Source organism: Delphinus delphis, chromosome 17 (genome assembly GCF_949987515.2).
Source record: "Delphinus delphis chromosome 17, mDelDel1.2, whole genome shotgun sequence".
NCBI classification, from domain to species: Eukaryota; Metazoa; Chordata; class Mammalia; order Artiodactyla; family Delphinidae; genus Delphinus; species Delphinus delphis.
Window position 1 is genome coordinate 41,365,319 of NC_082699.1, and position 18,254 is coordinate 41,383,572.

Sequence of the window (18,254 nt, forward strand, 5' to 3'; positions counted from 1 at the left end):
AGCCATCTCAGAACGCTGGCCCGCTCAGGTCTACCAGTAGGCCTTTTCTCTCTTTTCCATCTCCTCTCTTTTCTTTGGCTGTGCTGCGTGGCTTGAGGGATCTCAGTTCCCTGGACCAGGGATCGAACCCATGTCCCCTGCAGTGAAAGTGCAGAGTCCTAACCACGGGACTGCCAAGGGCAGCCTTCCATCTCCTTCTCGATTGTGTACTGCCACTCTCCCTAACTACATGGATCCTTCTTTTTCCTTTGCCCAAAGAATCCCAGGGGTATGTTTCACAATTATAGGCATTATTTTACTCAGGTTTTAATTATAGTTTTGTATGGTTAGTGCTGCTCTTCTCCATGTTCCATTCTGAAATATATTACTTCATTTCATGCAATTTTTACCTTTGATAATGAATGAGGTTTCTGTATTCTCTGTGATAATGGCTCTAACGATGCTAATATGATCGATGGGCGAAGGTGAGTGGGCCGTGCTGCCCTCCCATCGTTCCTCATTCCTGCGGGGGTGTCTGTGCTAGCATAGCCTGCCACGTCCATGTTTGGAGATTGGCTCTTTTTCCTGGGCTGAAGCAACAGCTGCAATATTGAACGTTGCTGTCAGCTAGTGATCCAGTCCTTGTTGCCTGGACCGTGCTTTAATTCGTGATCTTTGCTGCCTGAATTTTCTTTTCTCGAGACTTACTGTTTTGTTCTTAACCTGTGGAATTTTATGCTTACTTGACCTGGGGAATTTTTCTTAAGTCCCTGGTTTTGAACCAATGCCTCTGTACTTTTAAGCCAGCTATGTGTTTTTCAGCCTCTGCCTGTTATGTTTCTCATCTCCAGAGTGACTTGGATGATTGGGCATTTTGTTAGCTTTGGGGAAAAGCATCAGCGTGACCTGTGTGACTGGAAAGAGTGGGACTTAGCTTTTGAGGGTTGGGGGGTGAGTGTGTGGAGGGTGTTGGGGTAGAGAGTCTTTTTTTTTGCGGTACGCGGGCCTCTCACTGTTGTGGCCTCTCCCGTTGCGGAGCGCAGGCTCAGCGGCCATGGCGCACGGGCCCAACCGCTCCGTGGCATGTGGGATCTTCCCGGACCGGGGCATGAACCTGTGTCCCCTGCATCGGCAGGCGGACTCTCAACCAACCGCGCCACCAGGGAAGCCCTGGGGCTAGAGAGTCTTAGGGGCTACTTTGGAGGGGGACTTTCAACAAAATAAATTTCACTGATTTCAAATCAAGATGAATATGAAGTTCTGTCTACATGAGTGAAGACCAATTTTTAAAACATTTGAAGGCATACATTTAAGGTGACAGCCTAATGTTAAAATGGGAAGTTATGATTCATAAGCAGTAGTATAATTTTGAATAACGTGACCTCGTTCATCGACACTAACTTGCTTTACGTCTTCAGGTTTCATTATATTAGTACTGTGAATAAAACCCAGCAAAGTTATAGAGGAGGATGTGATTTTGATTTTGTTTTATTCAATAGTCATTACTTACATCCCTTTTACATTTTTGCAAATTTTAAATTGCAGTAGTGATCTTGCTACTCAATTTGCCTATTGCTTACGACTATAACCTTCTGGAATAGCCACAAATATAGGAGAAAACTGAAATAAAAAACTTTGAGCTCAATGAAAATATCTTCCACAAAGCCCATGGTTTGACTCGGTAAAACCAGAATGGCATTTCCTTTTTTGTAATAGGCCCAGAACTTACTTGATTTAGTTATATCTATGACATTTTATTTTCTCCTGGAAACATATAGTTTTTACTTTTGACCTAGGAAAGAAAAGGAGGCTTATGGCTTCAAAAACAGCCCTGCACAAAGTTATAGGCCTGAAAGCATAATTGAAGAGCGTCACTGAGGAGATCAGTAGAACTTTCTGTGATAACGGAAGTGTTTGTCTGCACTGTCCAGTACAGTGGCCGCTGGCCATGTGGCTGTTGTGACTGAGAAACTGAATTTTAATTTTTATTTCATCTTAATTAACTTAAGTAATCACATGTGCATAGTGGCTACTACCTTAGATGGCACAGTTCTAGATCATTGTATTAGCTTCCTATTGCTGCATTTAAAAAATTATTCTAAAATTAGTGGGTTAAACAATACGATTTTATTTTCTTACAGTTCTGTGGGCTAGAAGTCTGGCATAGGTCTCACGGGGTTAAAATCAAAGTGCTGGCAAGGCTGCTTTCTTTTCTGGAGGCCCTGGGGAGAATCCATTTCCTTGCTCTTTCTAGCTTTTAAAAGCAGCCCACATTCCTTGGTTCATGGCTCCTCCCCTCCATTTTAATGCAATGTTACATCTGTCTGTCCCTTTCTTCCATAGTTCTGTCTCCCTCTGACTCTCTTCTTCTGTCTCTCTCTTCCTCTTTTAAGGATCCTTCTGATGACACTGGGTTCACCTGGATAATACAGGATAATCTCCCTGTTTAAAAGTCAGATGCTTAGCAACCCTAATTCCTCCTTTCTGTGTAACCTAACATATTCATAGGTTTAGAGATTAAGAGTTGGACATCTTTAGGAGTGCTTTATTCTGCATACCACAACGTCTTGTGAATACGGAGCCATCTAGTGAAAGGGCAGGCTAAGCCCTATGCATCTTTATCACATTATTTGTTGAGCCTATACCTGTTTTTCATTCACCACAGTACAGTTCTCATAATGATTTTAGAACAACAGAAATTTAACTTTAAAAGGGACCTCATATGATACCTAGCCCAATCTTCTATCCCGTAAAGTATCATTCTATTCTATAGAATCTATAGTTCATTTAGTGTCTGTCAATAGTTTCCTATGAAGGGTACTCCCTACTTAGCAACAAAATCAGTTGCACTGTTGTATAGCTTTAATTGTTTTGTCATCCTACCATCTGGTCCTTTATCATCTCTACCCAGTAGCCCTCTGGTTCTGACTTTTGGAACAATGTAGACATACTTTTCCTATGGTGTTACTATCTCAAGAAATGGTGCTACCACCCACACAGTTGTCTGAGCAAAATTTTTCAGAGTCCTGCCTCTCTGTTCACCACTATTAGATATCCTAAAATATACAACTCCTAAAATATCTCTCAGGTCTCTCTACTTTTTTCGTTTTAGTAACTATACTTTTCAGTCCTAGGATGTAAAAGTTTTTAATAGTTTCCATTCCTCTACTTATAGTCTCATTTGTTTAATAATGAAAACCATATTTTTTTTCTTGAATTCTCTGAGCATATATATTTTCGTTTAATTTCTTGAACACATTTATAATAATTATTTACAAGTTTTTGATGAATCCAACACCTGGGCCGTCTTGGGGTCAGTTTCTATTGATTACTCTTTTCTTAACTATGGACCACATTTTCCTTTTTCTTTGCAGATCTAGCAATTTTTGATTGTATGCTAGATACTGCAGGTGATACATTTTAGATATTATGTGGTCTGTTATCTTCCTCTGAAAATATCTTCCTCTGAGGAGTATTTTTTCTTTTTTGAAGGCAGTTGCAGTGTTTTTTTTAGAAGTCACTTGATCACCTTGAACTTGGATAAGCTTGGGTTATGCTTTGCTAGAATGGTTCTTTGGAAAGCTCTATGTGTTTACCGAAGCCTCTCTAACTTACTGGGACTTCATTTATAAACTCTGTTTCCTTTGAAGATCTTGTTAAGGTTTAGTTTTAGGCTTTTCTTGGGAAGGTCTAGAGTAGTCTGTACTCTAAGGCGGTGTTCTCAATCTTTTTAAAATTATTACCCGTCAAGGAGACTTTTTAGGCATTTTCACTCCTTCCCCCCATCTTTGACCCTGCCCCCACTTCCCCACTCCCCTTGTGAAGTTTTAATACCACAGATATAACTATATACCTGCTTATGAGCTGTGTAATATCTAAGATGTTTTTCACTCCCTCTCCCCTCCCAGAATTAATTTTCGCCCTTTTGGTGATATCATCCTTGTTGAGCGTACATGTCAGAGGATGTGGTCCCTATTCGTAAGGTGAAGCCTTTTTGGTGTTTCTGCTGGATGCCCAGGGGATTTATGAGGTGATAATGAGATTTTTCCTCTCGGGCTGTGCCAGAATGCCAGTGTCTTCCACCAAGGCTCAAACTCTAGTTTTTTTGTTTCTTTTTCAAACCTATGGCAGCCACTCTCTGGGAAGCTTTAGGTAGTCTCACCTGGGGCTGTACAGTCCAGCCCTCAGCTAAGGACTTGCAGGGACACCACATGGACTTCCAGGGCCCCTTGTTATACAGCTTCCTTCTCTCTAGTGCCCTGCCTTGCAGATTCCAACTCTTCAAATTCAGAACTCTGTTTTCTCAATTCGGTGAGCCTGCTGTGCTCTGCTTGGATTCTAGCTGACTTTGCTGTTTTTGGTTAAGTTGTTCCTAGGCAAAGAGCTGGACAGTTGGGGTCACCTTGCAAATTTTTCTTCTCTCAGAGGTTGCAGGCTTGCACTGCTTCTTTTCCAATGTCTGAAAATTGTTGCCCTTATTCAGTTTTATGGTTCTATGGCAATGGTGGGCGGGTTAGTCCTGTACCAGTAACTCCAGTCTCTCTGACTTCTATTGGAAGCAGAAATCCTTCCTCTACCTCTTTTAGTCCCCATCCAAAGCTAGTACAGGTGATAATCATTGCCCTAGGATTAAAACAATAGCATTTTAACTAGTCTCCTGGTCTCCTTACTTTCAGCCCCCATACAACTTCTAGAGGGAGCTTTCTAAAACACCAATCTCTTCTGTAATTTCACTGTTGGAAACCCTTCTTAGGAATTCTGTTACCCTTAGGATAAAGTTCAGAATCTCTAAAGTGACTCATGGTCCTCCCTCTTTGACTCATCCCCTAGCTTCCTCTCCACCTTTGGGTTTTGTTGCCCTATCTTGAACGCTCGTATGTGGCACACTGATCTTTTCCAGTTGTCAATTGTGCACTGGTGTCACTTGCCTTTGTACGTTTATTTTCCTGTGTCTGGAATCCCCACATCCCTGACTTCCCACCTTACTTGGCTAACTCTTGCTCTTCCTTTAGGTTGCAGCACAGAATTATCTTTTTCTGGAAGGCCAATATAGGTTTCCTGCTATCTGAAAGTAGAGCATTCCTATGAAACCTATGAAGCCAAAATGACTTAAAGCGAAAAGGTAGTTACAGCGTATCTTGCTAACAGATGCACAAAGTAAATTGAGATAAAGCACACATGCTCACAGACACGGTTCAGAGCTATGGCGGCTTGATGCTGAGATGCTGAGTGCAGTTCCCACGGAAGGAGCTTGGCGCTGCCACTCACTGCTCCGCGTGCGCTGCTTGGGGTGCGTGCTGCCTCTGTAACAGTTTGCTGCGAAACAAACGCTGAACCTTTGCGTTTTGCCTTTTGTCGTAAAAGTGAAATTACTCTTTGAATTTCTTTTGGTTAGCAAAAACCGGTATTAATGTAGGTCTTTTGTAAAAGCAAAGTGGTATAAAGTGAACTTTTGAGAAGCGCGAGATCCTTGTACCAGGACAGAACCCCTTCTTTATGCTTCATACACTAGCTTAGTGTAATTATTTTCACAGTTCTATTTTTCCTCTTTACTCCCTTAGGAAATATGCTGTATAAAGGCGGGAATTTGATCCGTCTTGTCTGGTGCTGTATCCACAATGCTTATAAAATGCCTGGTGCATGAACAGGCATTCTGTTAATATATATTTGTTGAATGAATAGATAAACAGATCATGCTTATTTCCTTTTTCATTTGACTGCTCTTCAGATATACAGAATAGCTATTGTGGTTCCTTAATCTTCACTTCTTCAGGCTATGTATCCAGAGATCATAAAAGAAAAGTTTAAATGTCTATAGCAGGGGTTGACAAACTGCAGCCAGATTTGGCTGGCTGGCTGTTTTTGTAAATAAAGTTTTATTGAAACACAGCCATGCCCATTCTTTACAGATAGTCCATATCTTTTTTAAAGTAAATAATTCAATCACTTTCTTTTAAAATCAGGATCTAATGGTTTTTAAAAATTGATTTTATTTAAAAATATTCAATTGACACAATTGTCCAAGAATATGCCAGTCATGCATATTAAATGAAATACAGCAGTGTTTTAAATGACCCGAATGATCTCCCTGACACAGGGGATTGTTTTATTAATCCTTATGTGTACGTCCCAGCTTATGGTGGTTCCACTTATGATTTTTTGACTTTACAGTAGTGTGAAAGCAATATGTATTCAGTAGAAACCATACACTCAGTTTTGAATTTTGATCTTTTCCCAGGTTAGCGATATGTGGAAAATATTTTCTGGTGATGCTGGGCAGCGGTAGCATGGGCAGCTTTCAGTCAGCCATGTAACTAACCACAAGGATAGACAATTGATATTCTTACAGTCATTCTGTTCCCAGACAACCATTCTGTTTTTCACCTTCAGTATAGTATTCAATAAGTTACATGAGTTATTCAACACTTTAGTATAAAATAGGCTTTGTGTTGGATGATTCTGCCCAACTCTGGGCTAATGTAAGTGTTCTGAGCACCTTTAAGGTAGATTAGGCTAAACTATGAGTTTAGTAGATTAGGTATATTAAATGCATTTTTGACTTAAGATATTTTCAGTTTACGATGGGTTTATCAGGACCTAAACCCAAGCTGAGGAAGTTGAGGAAGATCTGTAGACTGAAAACTTATCCTCTTAGTTGAGTGTTATTTAGACTGGTGGCTTTGAAATTCTCCTCCCCTCATTCTGTTTGTTATAAGCAATGAAGTCTTTCCAACAAACGAAATCTTAGGAGGACGCTCAATTTATAAAACACATAAAGGGAGCAGCTGTGGTTTAAGAGGGCTAGCGCTGGATCCCTATCTACTTGGTCCCTGTTTTATTACCCCATCCCTCCCTCCCTATATGGGCACCTTTGTAGTATCCTTGAAGAGTGAAAACCACTGTTTATGGCATCTCCAGGACAGAATTTTGAATTGGTCTGGTTAGCAGGTCCTGCTTCTGACATAGGTATAAAAACACTGTTAGTGCCTGTTCAGAGTTAGTCTCACTGCTGTGTTCTGTGGTGCTGCTGTCTTGATTTTTCTAGCTCCTTGAGTCCTGACAGTTCTTTTACATCTCACCTACTTTTCCGGCTTCAAAAGACCCCTAACTTGCAGCTAAGTGTTGTAAAAAGGTAACTCACAGACTCACTGCCTTCCAGATACCTGGTCTTTTCTCACCTTTGGCAGCTGAGGGCTCCTTGAACCAGGGATGACACATTCAAATGCTTATTTGATCCAGGATGGGAACACTAATGAGTGACCCAGGATTCGTGTGACACCATCAGGAGAAGCGGGACTATGGTGACCTAATGACCGGTTAGCCACTTCTCATGGGGCTGCTCCCATGTCTTCTGATTTTTCCAGAAAAAAAATAGAAATCCAGATTTTTATATGAAATCTCCTGACCTTTTAATGTCGCTAATTGTTCTGATATTTGGAAAAACACTGTGCAGGCCAAACAAAATATATCTGACCTGGATGCAGCCCACAGATCACTCATTTGTCACCTCTGCCTCAAAGGTTGGCTTATCTGCCCTGTGCTTTGGCTACTGCCTGGTCTCAGCCCCTATCTGCTGTTCCTACCCGGGTGTCACCTGCCTCTTGGGGTGATAGTTCATTGAAATGGCTGTCATGTTAACCTTGACTTCCCAGTCATCTGGTACTGAGAATAGGCAGGACAATGTCTGAGCACTTAGCCTTACTGCTTGTCTTAAGTACTTTTACCAAATGCTGGTGCTTGGGAGGCCTGACTTGTTTTGATACTTTTAGTAGAAGAGAAATGTTATATGGAAGGATACATTATGTTGAAAAAGTAAAAGAGGCCAGCATTTTTTTTTTTTTTTTTTTTGTGGTACGCGGGCCTCTCACTGTTGTGGCCTCTCCCGTCGTGGAGCACAGGCTCCGGACGCGCAGGCTCAGCGGCCATGGCTCACGGACCCAGCCGCTCCGCGGCATGTGGGATCTTCCCGGACCGGGGCATGAACCCGTGTCCCCTGCATCGGCAGGCGGACTCTCAACTGCTGCGCCACCAGGTAAGCCCGAGGCCAGCATTTTATTATTCAGTGACTCTTTGCCCTTTAGGGTTTCTCTGCTTCATTGTGCTCTAATGTGAGTCAGGTGACTCCAGTGTAATTAGAAATTGGATTTCCCCTTCTTTTATCCTAATAGATTGATAGGCTAAAGAGCAGTCCGTTTTTTTTATTTATAAAAAAAGGTGTTTAACCGTCTTAGAATTTTCTCTACCTTTTGATTTGTGGATTTTAGGCTTTTGAGCATTTTGGGCATAGCCTTGAAACAGAAAACCTTTGCCTTCCTTGGGATTATTTGACACGTTCTGAGGGTAGATGTGGTCAGTATCATCTTGGGAAACCGAGAAAGCACTTTATAAATCACAGAGTTTTCTCTCTTCTTGAGTCAGTATCAGAAATATTTTCTGAGCCAGCTGTGCTGGTCTTCCAGGTGTGGGATTATAGATGTGGTCCCTGAGATTGAGCTAGTGGAGTTCATCAGAGCACAGGGTCATATGTTTGATCCCCATACAGGTCTGTTAACTAAGCCGAAGGAGGGACTCCTGGCTCAGCCTGTCTGGCAAATGTATGGTTTCAGGCTCAAGAAAAATCAGATTAGAGAGTGAGAAATCCTTCATCACTAGGCGAAAAAGGAACTCAAAGCGCATGTCCTGTTGGATGTATTATGTCATTTGTGGATGGAATCAGCACCTAGATTACCTACATACAGGGAGAACGTTTGCATCACAACAGATGTAATACCCGTCACACAAATTTAAATAACCAGTGGAAACCAGTGGCTTCCAAGAAATCTGGGAAATGACAGGGAGTCTTACAGCTGACGGAGCTGGGGTGGACCTCCATGGAACTCTGAGTATGCTAGAGAGCTCTGTGTGATTCCTTGTTAGGTGTGAAGCCATGCGTGTGCACCTTGAGACAACACTTTTCCCATGCAGGGTGGGTAAAAGGGTGGAGAGAGTTGTATTGGGCATAGTGTAGACCCTCATCCTATGGCTGCCTTACACACCTTGTAGATTTGGACATCCTGGTTTCACATCTCCTGAGCATTTTCCTATGGAAGTCTTCATTATAGGAAAGAGTATTTTCTAGCTGTGCCTATTTTTCAGGGATGAGAATTAAAAAAATTATTTTTTATTATGAAAAACTTCAAACAAAGTAGTTAGCATATAATACTGAATATATACACATCATCTGGATTTAATAATTGTCAACATTTTGCCATATTTGCTTCATCATTTTTGTTTTATTGCTAGTGTTAAATCATCCCTACATATTTCTCTAAAAATATGACTATTTCCTGCAGTACCATATACTATTATTGCCCTTATTAAAATGAGCTGAAATTCCTTAATATCATCTAATACTTGATCCATATTCAAATTTCCCATTTGTCTCCAAAGTATCTTTTGTAGTTGGTTTGTTCAGTTCAGGATCTAATCAGGGCCAGTGCCTTTCACTTCATTCTTATGTCTCTTCAGCCTCTTTGCGCTTAGAACAGTCTTTCCTCATCCTTGCTTTTGTGTGTATGTGTGTGTTTGTGTGAACACAGGACATTGACTTGTGGAAGAGACAAGCCAGTTAGTTGGCTTATACCATGTCTCATCTCCTGAATTTGTCTGATATTTCAGGATGAGTTTTGATGCTTTATTTGATATTGAAAATGGCCTCGGGTCTGGAGATTGTCAGCAGTTGGGAGACCCTGTACACAGAGGGCCTTGGATAATGAGGAGGATAAACACAAAGGCAGTGGCAGTGTTCCATGTTCCCGTGTCTTGCCCCCTGTCAGAGCTGACAGACGCATGTGAACGCTCAGGACCATAGTCCTTTCAGAAGGAATCAGCTAATTTTTTCTCTTTGCTAGGCTAGCACAGAGCTTGAGGATATAATGACCCTACTGGACATATATTTTAAATAACATATCCTGAATAGAACAAGTTAAAACGAAGAGACGGGAAGATGAAAGGAAACTAAAGCTATGAGAAGGCCATAGAAAATTACCAGTGGCCTGAAAGCTTGAGTTTCTTCTCCTCTCCTGAAGTCAGCTCATCTCTCTTGCGGGCAGCAAGAAACCAAATTTGGAATAGACAACTGCAGAGGACCAAGTGTCTTGGGAGAAGCTGATGACAGACATTAGGATATTAGACTTGGGAAGATGAACACAGCCAAAGAAGAAAGCTTAGTACAGGGAGGGAAACAGTGAGCTGGTCCAGCTCATCTCTTTTCTCCTTCCCCCAAAAGACTGGTGGTTGTCAGAGGGCCTGTAAAATCTTTCTAATCTTAAAGGTTTTAGAAAACGACTCAATCCTTAGCATTTCTAACCTGGACCAGGGGATCTGAAACTTGAATGGTATCACGCGGGAAGCTTTACAAAACCACTGATGCCTGGGTCCCACCCTCAGAAATTCTGATGTAATTTGTCTCAGATGTGGCCATGGCAACAGGCGTTTTAAAGGCTCCCCAGGTGATTCTAATGTGCATCTACGTTTGAGACCTACTGACCTAGAGCAATAAACTGTATATACATTAACTTTAAAAAAAGAAAAGACATTCAATTGTCCTCCCTACCTCCATTAAACTTTATGGAATTCCAATGCATAAAAAAGATAAAAGTGGAGGTTCTTCATCTAAGATAGTTCTGAAACCTTGCTCATTGGGCACCATTTACCACTTGCATTACTAATTTTTTCCAAACTCTCACTTCCTTCTTATAGCAGCATCTGCCTAGAACTAAGCTCCAAAGAGGAAGACTGTTCAAAAAAATCACTGATCTAGAGTTTACTGGATTTTAACCATCTAGACCTTGATTTGAACCGTGTCTCTGTCACTTATTAACTGTGACTTTGGACAACTATAGCTAAACTCTCTGAGCCTCAGTTCCTTTATCTCTTAGTTAGAGATAATACCTGTCTCACAACTTGTTAACGGAAACGAACGTTGGATATAAGCTAGTGTACTCTTAATACAGGTTGGCTCCTTGGATACTGCAGGCTTTCCTGGAATCCACCATAAGCTTTCAGGTCTGTTCTGGCGTGGGATTGATGGTTTGGTTTAATCTGGGAACTTTCAGTTACCTTTGTATTGTACTTGTACTGTAGGATGAACACGGATTCCCTCTACATATGATGGGTCCAAACTTCTTGATTGACTTGTAGCATCACGGGACCAGATGGGGTGGGGGAGGAGTTGTTCCTTGTTGAATGACGAAGGAGAAGCCAGGAGCTTCCATGAAATGTCTCAGGAAATACTCTGTAACGTGAATGAACTGAGATATTCAGTGGAGAGGGAATCAGGCACAAACCTGTTTTCGTGAGAATGAAAATGGCATGAGGGTCTGTAAATAGTGGTCGTGGATGGGCCGGGGGTTGGGAGGTTTGATGTGGGAAGGAGATCTCTGTGGACCAGACAGAGGTGCAGGTTCATGGATGAGGGAGCATTTTTTTTTTTTTTTACGGTATGCGGCCTCTCACTCTTGTGGCCCCTCCCGTTGCGGAGCACAGGCTCCGGACGCGCAGGCTCAGCGGCCGTGGCTTCCGGGCTCAGCCGCTCCGCGGCATGTGGGATCTTCCCGGACCGGGGCACAAACCCGTGTCCCCTGCATCGGCAGGCGGACTCTCAACCACTGCGCCACCAGGGAAGCCCGAGGGAACATTTTTTTTTTTTTTTTGCGGTACGCGGGCCTCTCACTGTTGTGGCCTCTCCCGTTGCGGAGCACAGGCTCCGTACGCGCAGGCTCAGCGGCCATGGCTCACGGGCCCAGCCGCTCCGCGGCATGTGGGATCTTCCCAGACCGGGGCACGAACCCGTGTCCCCTGCATCGGCAGGCGGACTCTCAACCACTGCGCCACCAGGGAAGCCCGAGGGAGCATTTTTTGATGAAAATATTTTTGTTAAAAGAACAGTGGAATTTGAAGCAGGTATGTAAAAACACGAACATATTCTCTCCCATTTTGGTATTCCAGTGTGGTTAAACAAAACTCCCAGGTCATATAGACACCTCACTTTTTCCTTTGTGAATATTTTACAGTGTTGCTAAGAAGTGTAATTGACTGATACGAATTTAGCTTCCTCCTCGCCCTCATTCTTCCCAGCCAGACTTTGGTAAGTAGTGAAACGACCGGACGCGTTCAGGGAGATGACAGAGAAGTCAGAGGCTTGGGGAATTACAGAGTTAGATGATCTGTAATTGAATAACGTTGAGTAGAATACACAAATCAAAAGTGTCTAAAATCTGTTAAAGGAAGAACTCATTTGGGTTTGGCCCTATCTCAATGACACTGAACTAGTGTTTCTCAAGTCTCAACATGGCCGTAGGTGGTATTTCCTGTTTATCTTTCACAAGCTGACATCAATTTCCACATCATGTTCTTTGCACACCCCCGACCTCTACAGAATGAAAAATGCTTTTTGGTTTCCTCAGCGTTCACAGTGAAGAACCTTTTCTTTCTGGCATCTGGATAAATGGAGGAATAGCACCCTATTAAAATCGGTGTTTGAGCCAATTAGGATGTTCGGTGGGCTCACTGTGGATTATCTTTAGTATGTTAAATTTTTTTTTTTAAGAATGGTTAATTTAATTAATTAATTTATTTATTTATGGCCGTGCCACGCGGCACGTGGGATCTTAGTTCCCCGACCAGGGATCGAACTCGTGCTAGCTGCAGTGGAAGCGCATAGTCTTAACCACTGGACTGCCAGGGAAAGTCCCCTAAAATTTTTTTTTTTGAATTATCTTATTGACATGTTATTATCCAAAATATGTAAGTTTGGTTGCTAACCCACTTTAACATAGTAGTTGTATTTTTTATTTCCGTTCTTAACAAACAGATGACAAAAAACACTTCCAAGAAGTAAAAAGTGGAAAATGCTTATTTGGGGCAATAAAATCTTTTGGTGATTTGAAATTGAAATCAAGGCAGTTTCTGGCAAAATGTGTTGCTGTCTCTACGGCGGCCTCTTCTCATGTTATCCTCCTGTATCCCCGTGCTGTCTGGCACACCTCCACTCACATCCAGGTTCTGAGCAGGGCCCCCATGTGGCTCTGCTGTCAGAGTTCACTTGCCCAAAGTGTCCCAGTGAGAGCACCCCCTGCAAGGCAATGTTTTTTTTAGCATTCCTCCTTCCAGAAAAAAATATTTTTTTAATGCCTCAGTGTTAGTGAGTTGTCTGAGGAAAGAATCTGATGAAGATAGCTCAGATCAAGTTCTATGTGAGATCAATGGTAGGACTCATTGTTTTATCACGCTATGAGTATATACCTTTGAAAAGAAGTCCCCTGTGAACCCCAACTAATGCATCTATCTGTTAACAAAGGCATTTTCAGAATTTCAGGTACAGATTTGTTGGCTGGGACAGAGTGGTGTACAGAGTCTTTTATATAGACTTCTTCAAATCTCTGCACAAGGCTTCTGTTTCAAACCTATTTTAAAGACAGGACTTAAGTTTCAGCTTAATATCACTAAACTCCCTTTTTGTTATACCTCCTCATTGCCAGGACATTTAAAAGTCCCTTCCATTCCTACCAAAGATAAGACATTGGTGACGTCTCAATGTCTGTGCACTTGTGACTATTCTCTGTGTTGGTGAAGAGGTGACATTTGCGGAGTACAGGGATTTCAGTTCCTCACTTTGCATGCAGTTAACAAATGACTTCCTTTATTATGGTCCTGACTTTTCAGTGTGAGGCACATTTTTATTTCCCTTTCACCATTTTTAACAATGAACTTTTTCAATCCATCATTACTTAATGAAGACATGGATAATAATGAATACGTGGTTCAGATAGTTCTGAGAACAGCCCCGTTCAATAGAAATAGCATGTGAGCTCCATACTAAGTTTGAATTTTGTAGTAGCCACATTAAAAAATAAAAATAAAAAGAGACAGGTGAAATACATTTTTAGTAATATATTTTATTTAATCCAATGTAAAAATATTATTTCAACATGTAATCAATATAAATAATTAGTGAGGTATTTCATACTCTCTTTTTCTTCTCTGTACTTAGTCTTTGAAATCTAGGAGGTAGATTGCAATTATAGCACGTCTCAGTTTGCAGTAGCCATATTTCAAGTGCTCAGTAGCTAAATGTAGCTAGTGACTATATTATTCGTAGACAAAATTTCTGAGTAAGGAGAGTATAGAATTGTGAGCTTAAGGTTTAATTTTAACTAGACTGTATTCTCTGTGAAAAATGTTGAAATATAAACTGATGATTTTTCTCCCCAAGTCTTCTCTGGTGTTCTCCAGTTCAGTAGTTGTCACTGACAGGCTTGCTCTGTATGTTTTTACATGTAGGGATACTGTGTACCTCTAAGAGGTACTAATTACAAGGCACAGACGGCTGTATGCAGTGGTACTGGTTCAGTAACACTGCTCAGTTGTCCATGCCAGAAAGGGAGTTATAGGTATGTGCATGTTCAGATTTACCATATAATTCCAAATTGTTTTCCAGAGTGTAGGATTTCTTCTTTTGTTCCATGTTATCTCCCATACTTATTATCAGACTTTTGTGTGTTTGCCAGTATTATGATGTGAATGGTATCTTGTGATTTAAATTTACAATTTCCTAATTCCTAATGAAGGTGAACATCTTTTAATTCACCATTCCTGTTTCCCTTTCTATGAAGTGACTTTTCACATTTTTCTGTTGGATTGTTCATCTTTTCCTCTTTTGTTCTTTGAGATTCTTCTGTATTCTAGGTCCTAATGCTTTTGATGGTATTTGTATTGCTACTATTTTCTCCCAGTTTGTGGCTTTTTTCCTCCTCAGTCATTCTATGGTCTTTCTATGAATCAAGATGATTAATTTTGACATAGTAAATTAACTGATCTTTTCCTTTATGGTTTCTGCTTTCTAAAATCTCATTTAAGTACATTCTACACTATTCCAAACTTATGAATGTCTGTCGCTGCACTTCATGTGTTTTGATCAGTAGTATTTCTGTTATCGTTCAGTTCTATGTATTTTCTAATTTTAATTCTTCTATAACCACTGGGTAATTTAGAAGGGTGTTTTTGGATTTCAAATATGTAATTTCCTTTTATAGTTCTTCTTGCTACTGATTTTTAATTTAACTATTTGCTTTCAGATAACATAGTATGTGAGATAAGAGAATCTGAAATTTGTTGAGATCTATTTTATGGCCCGGAATGTGGTTAATTTTTATAACCATGTGTGCTTGAAGAGAATGTATATTCTCAAGTTGTTGAATGTATTGTCTCATACGTACACAGTAGATCAAGTTTGTTGTGTTGTTCAGATTTTTATATCATTACTGATTTTGTTGTTGTTTTTGCTTGATATGTCAGTTACTGAGGAGGTATGTTAAAATCTTCCATTATTATGAGGATTTGCCCATTTCTCTGTAGTTCAGACATTTTTTTTTGCTCTATATACTTTTGAATCCATGTAATTAAGTGCATATACATGTAAAATTGTTATATATTCCTAGTGAACTGAGCATTTTTGGTAATGATTCTCTTCACATCAATAATCCTTTTGCCTTTAAATCGATTTTGTCTGATATTGATACAGCTTTATCAATTTTTTTTAATTAGTGTTTTTTGATATATCTTTTTCATAAACTTTACATTAAATTTATGTGTGTTAAGCTTTAGGTGTGTCCCTCCCAAATAACTTAGAGTTGTATTTTATTTTTTACTCCAGTCTGACAATATTTGTCTTTTAACCAGACAGTAAAGTCCATTTACATTGATTGTGATTAACGTTATACAGGCATACCTTGGAGATATTTCAGGTTCTGTTCCAGACCACTGCAACAAAGCAAATATCACAATAAAGCAAGTCACATGAAATTTTTGGCTTTCCAGTGCATATAGAAGTTAGGTTTACACTATACTATAGTCTGTTAAGTGTTCAATAATAGCATTATATCTCCAAAAACAATGTATCTACCTTAATTAAAAATTACTCTGTTGCTAAATAATGTTAACCATCATCTGAGCCTTCATCAGGTTGTAATGTTTTTGCTGGTGTAGGGTCTTGCTTCAGTGTTGGTGGCTGCTGACTGATCAGGGTGGTGGTTACTGAAGGCTGGGGAGGCTGTGGGAATTTCTTAAAATACGACAACAGTGAAGTTTGCTGCATTGATTGATACTTCCTTTCAGGAACGATTTCTCTGTAAAATACAAGGCTGTTTGATAGCATTTTACCCACAGTAGAAGTTCTTTCAAAACTGGAGTTGATCCTGTCAAACCCTGCTGCTGCTTTATCAACTTAGTGGATGTAACAGTCTAAATTCTTTGTTGTCGTTTCAACAATCTTCACAGTGTCTTCACGAGGAACAGATTCCATCTCAAGAAACCACTTTCTTTGCTCATCCATAAGAAGCAACTTCTCATCTGTGAAAGTTTTATCATGAGATTGCAACAATTTATTCACATCTTCAGGTTCCACTTTTAATTCTAATTCTCTTGCTATTTCCACCACATCTGCAGTTACTTCCTCCACTGAAGTCTTGAGCCCCTCAAAGTCATTCCATGAGGATTGGAATCAACTTCTTCCAAATTCCTGTGAATGTTGATATTTTGACCTCTTCCCATGAATCACGAATGTTCTTAATGTCATCTAGAATGGTAATCATTTCCAGAAGGTTTTCAATTTACTTTGCTTAGATCCACCAGAGGAATTACTACCCATGGCAGCTATAACTTTACAATATATTTCTTAAATAGTTAAGACTTGGAAGTGGAAATGACTCCTCAATCCATGGGCTGCAGCATGGATGTTGTGCTAGCAGACATGAAAACAACATTAATCTTATTATACATCTCCATAAGAGCTCTTGGGTAACCAGGTGCATTGTCAATGAACAGTAATATTTTGAAAGGAATCTTTTTTTCTGAGCAGTAGGTCTCAACAGTGGGCTTAAAATATTCAGTAAACCATGTTGTGAACAGATGTGCTGTCATCCAGGCTTTATTGTTCCATTTAAGGAGCACAGGCAGTATAGATTTAGCATAATTCTTAAGGGCCTTAGGATTTTTGAAATGGTCATTTAAACTTCATTCAACTTCAAGTCACTAGCTTCATTAGACCCTAATAAGAGAGTCAGCCTGTCCTTTGAAGCTTTTAAATTAGGCATTGACTTCTCTTCTCTAGCTATGCAAGTCCCAGATGGCATCTTTTTCCGATAGAAGGCTGTTTCATCTGCATTAAAAATCTGTTGTTTAGTGTAGCCACCTTCACGAATGATCTTAGTTAGATCTTCTTCCTAACTTCTGCGGCTTCTACATCAGCACTAGCTGCTTCACATGGTACTTTTATGTTATGGAGACGGCTTCTTTCCATAAAGCTCAAGAACCAACTTCTGCTAGCTTCAAACTTTTCTTCTGCAGCTTCCTCACCTTCCTCAGCCTTCACAGAATTGAAGAGAGTTAGGACCTTGCTTTATATTAGGCTTTGGCTTAAGGTAATGTTGTGGCTGATACTATCTTCTATCTAGGTCACTCAAACTTGCTTCATATGGGCAATAAGGCTATTTCACTTTCTTATCATTGGTATGTTCACTGGAGTAGCACTTTTAGTTTCTTTCAAGAACTTTTCCTTTGCATTCATTCACAACTTGGCTAACTGGTGCAAGAGGCCTAGCTTTTGACCTCTCTTTGCTTTTGATGTGTCTTCCTCATTAAGCATAATAATCGTTTCTAGCTTTTGATTTACAGTGAGAGATGTGCAACTCTTCCTTTTACTTGAACGAGTGCTTAAAGGCCATTGTAGGACTATTAATTTGCCTAATTTCAATATTGTTTTGTCTTAGGGAATAAGGAGGCCCAAGGAAAGGGAGAGAGTCTGGAGCGGTGAGAACACACACAACATTTATTGAGTCAGTTTGCTATCTTAAGTGGGTGCAGTTTGTGGTGCCCCAAAACAATTATAACAGTAGCATCAAAGGTCACTGATCACAGATCACTGTAACAAATAATAATCAAAAAGTTTGAAATATTATCAGAATTACCAAAATGTGACACAGAGACATGATGTGAGTAAACGCTATTGGAAAAATGGCACTGATAGAGTTTACTTAATGCAGAGTAACCTTCAATTTTGAAAAATATAGTATCTGTGAGGTGCAGTAAAGCGAAGTAAAATAAAATGAGTTATGCCTGTATTTAAATTTATTTCTTCCGTCTTGTCATGGTTTGAAGTGTTTATCTGGATTGTATCATATCCTTTGGTTGAAAGATGTTCCAAGTCACTAAATAACCCAATCCCCTACCTATAACCC

General features: G+C 40.3%; 1 protein-coding gene across 1 annotated transcript in view; it reads left to right on the forward strand.

The window, feature by feature from the left end:
* The window catches only part of CPQ (carboxypeptidase Q), a 463,854-nt gene that overhangs the window by 39,739 nt on the left and 405,861 nt on the right, over positions 1–18,254 (forward strand). The window contains exon 2 of the mRNA XM_059994940.1: positions 12,033–12,106. The gene's annotated coding sequence lies outside the window, so the exon portion shown is untranslated. The remainder of the gene's footprint in view (positions 1–12,032; positions 12,107–18,254) is intronic.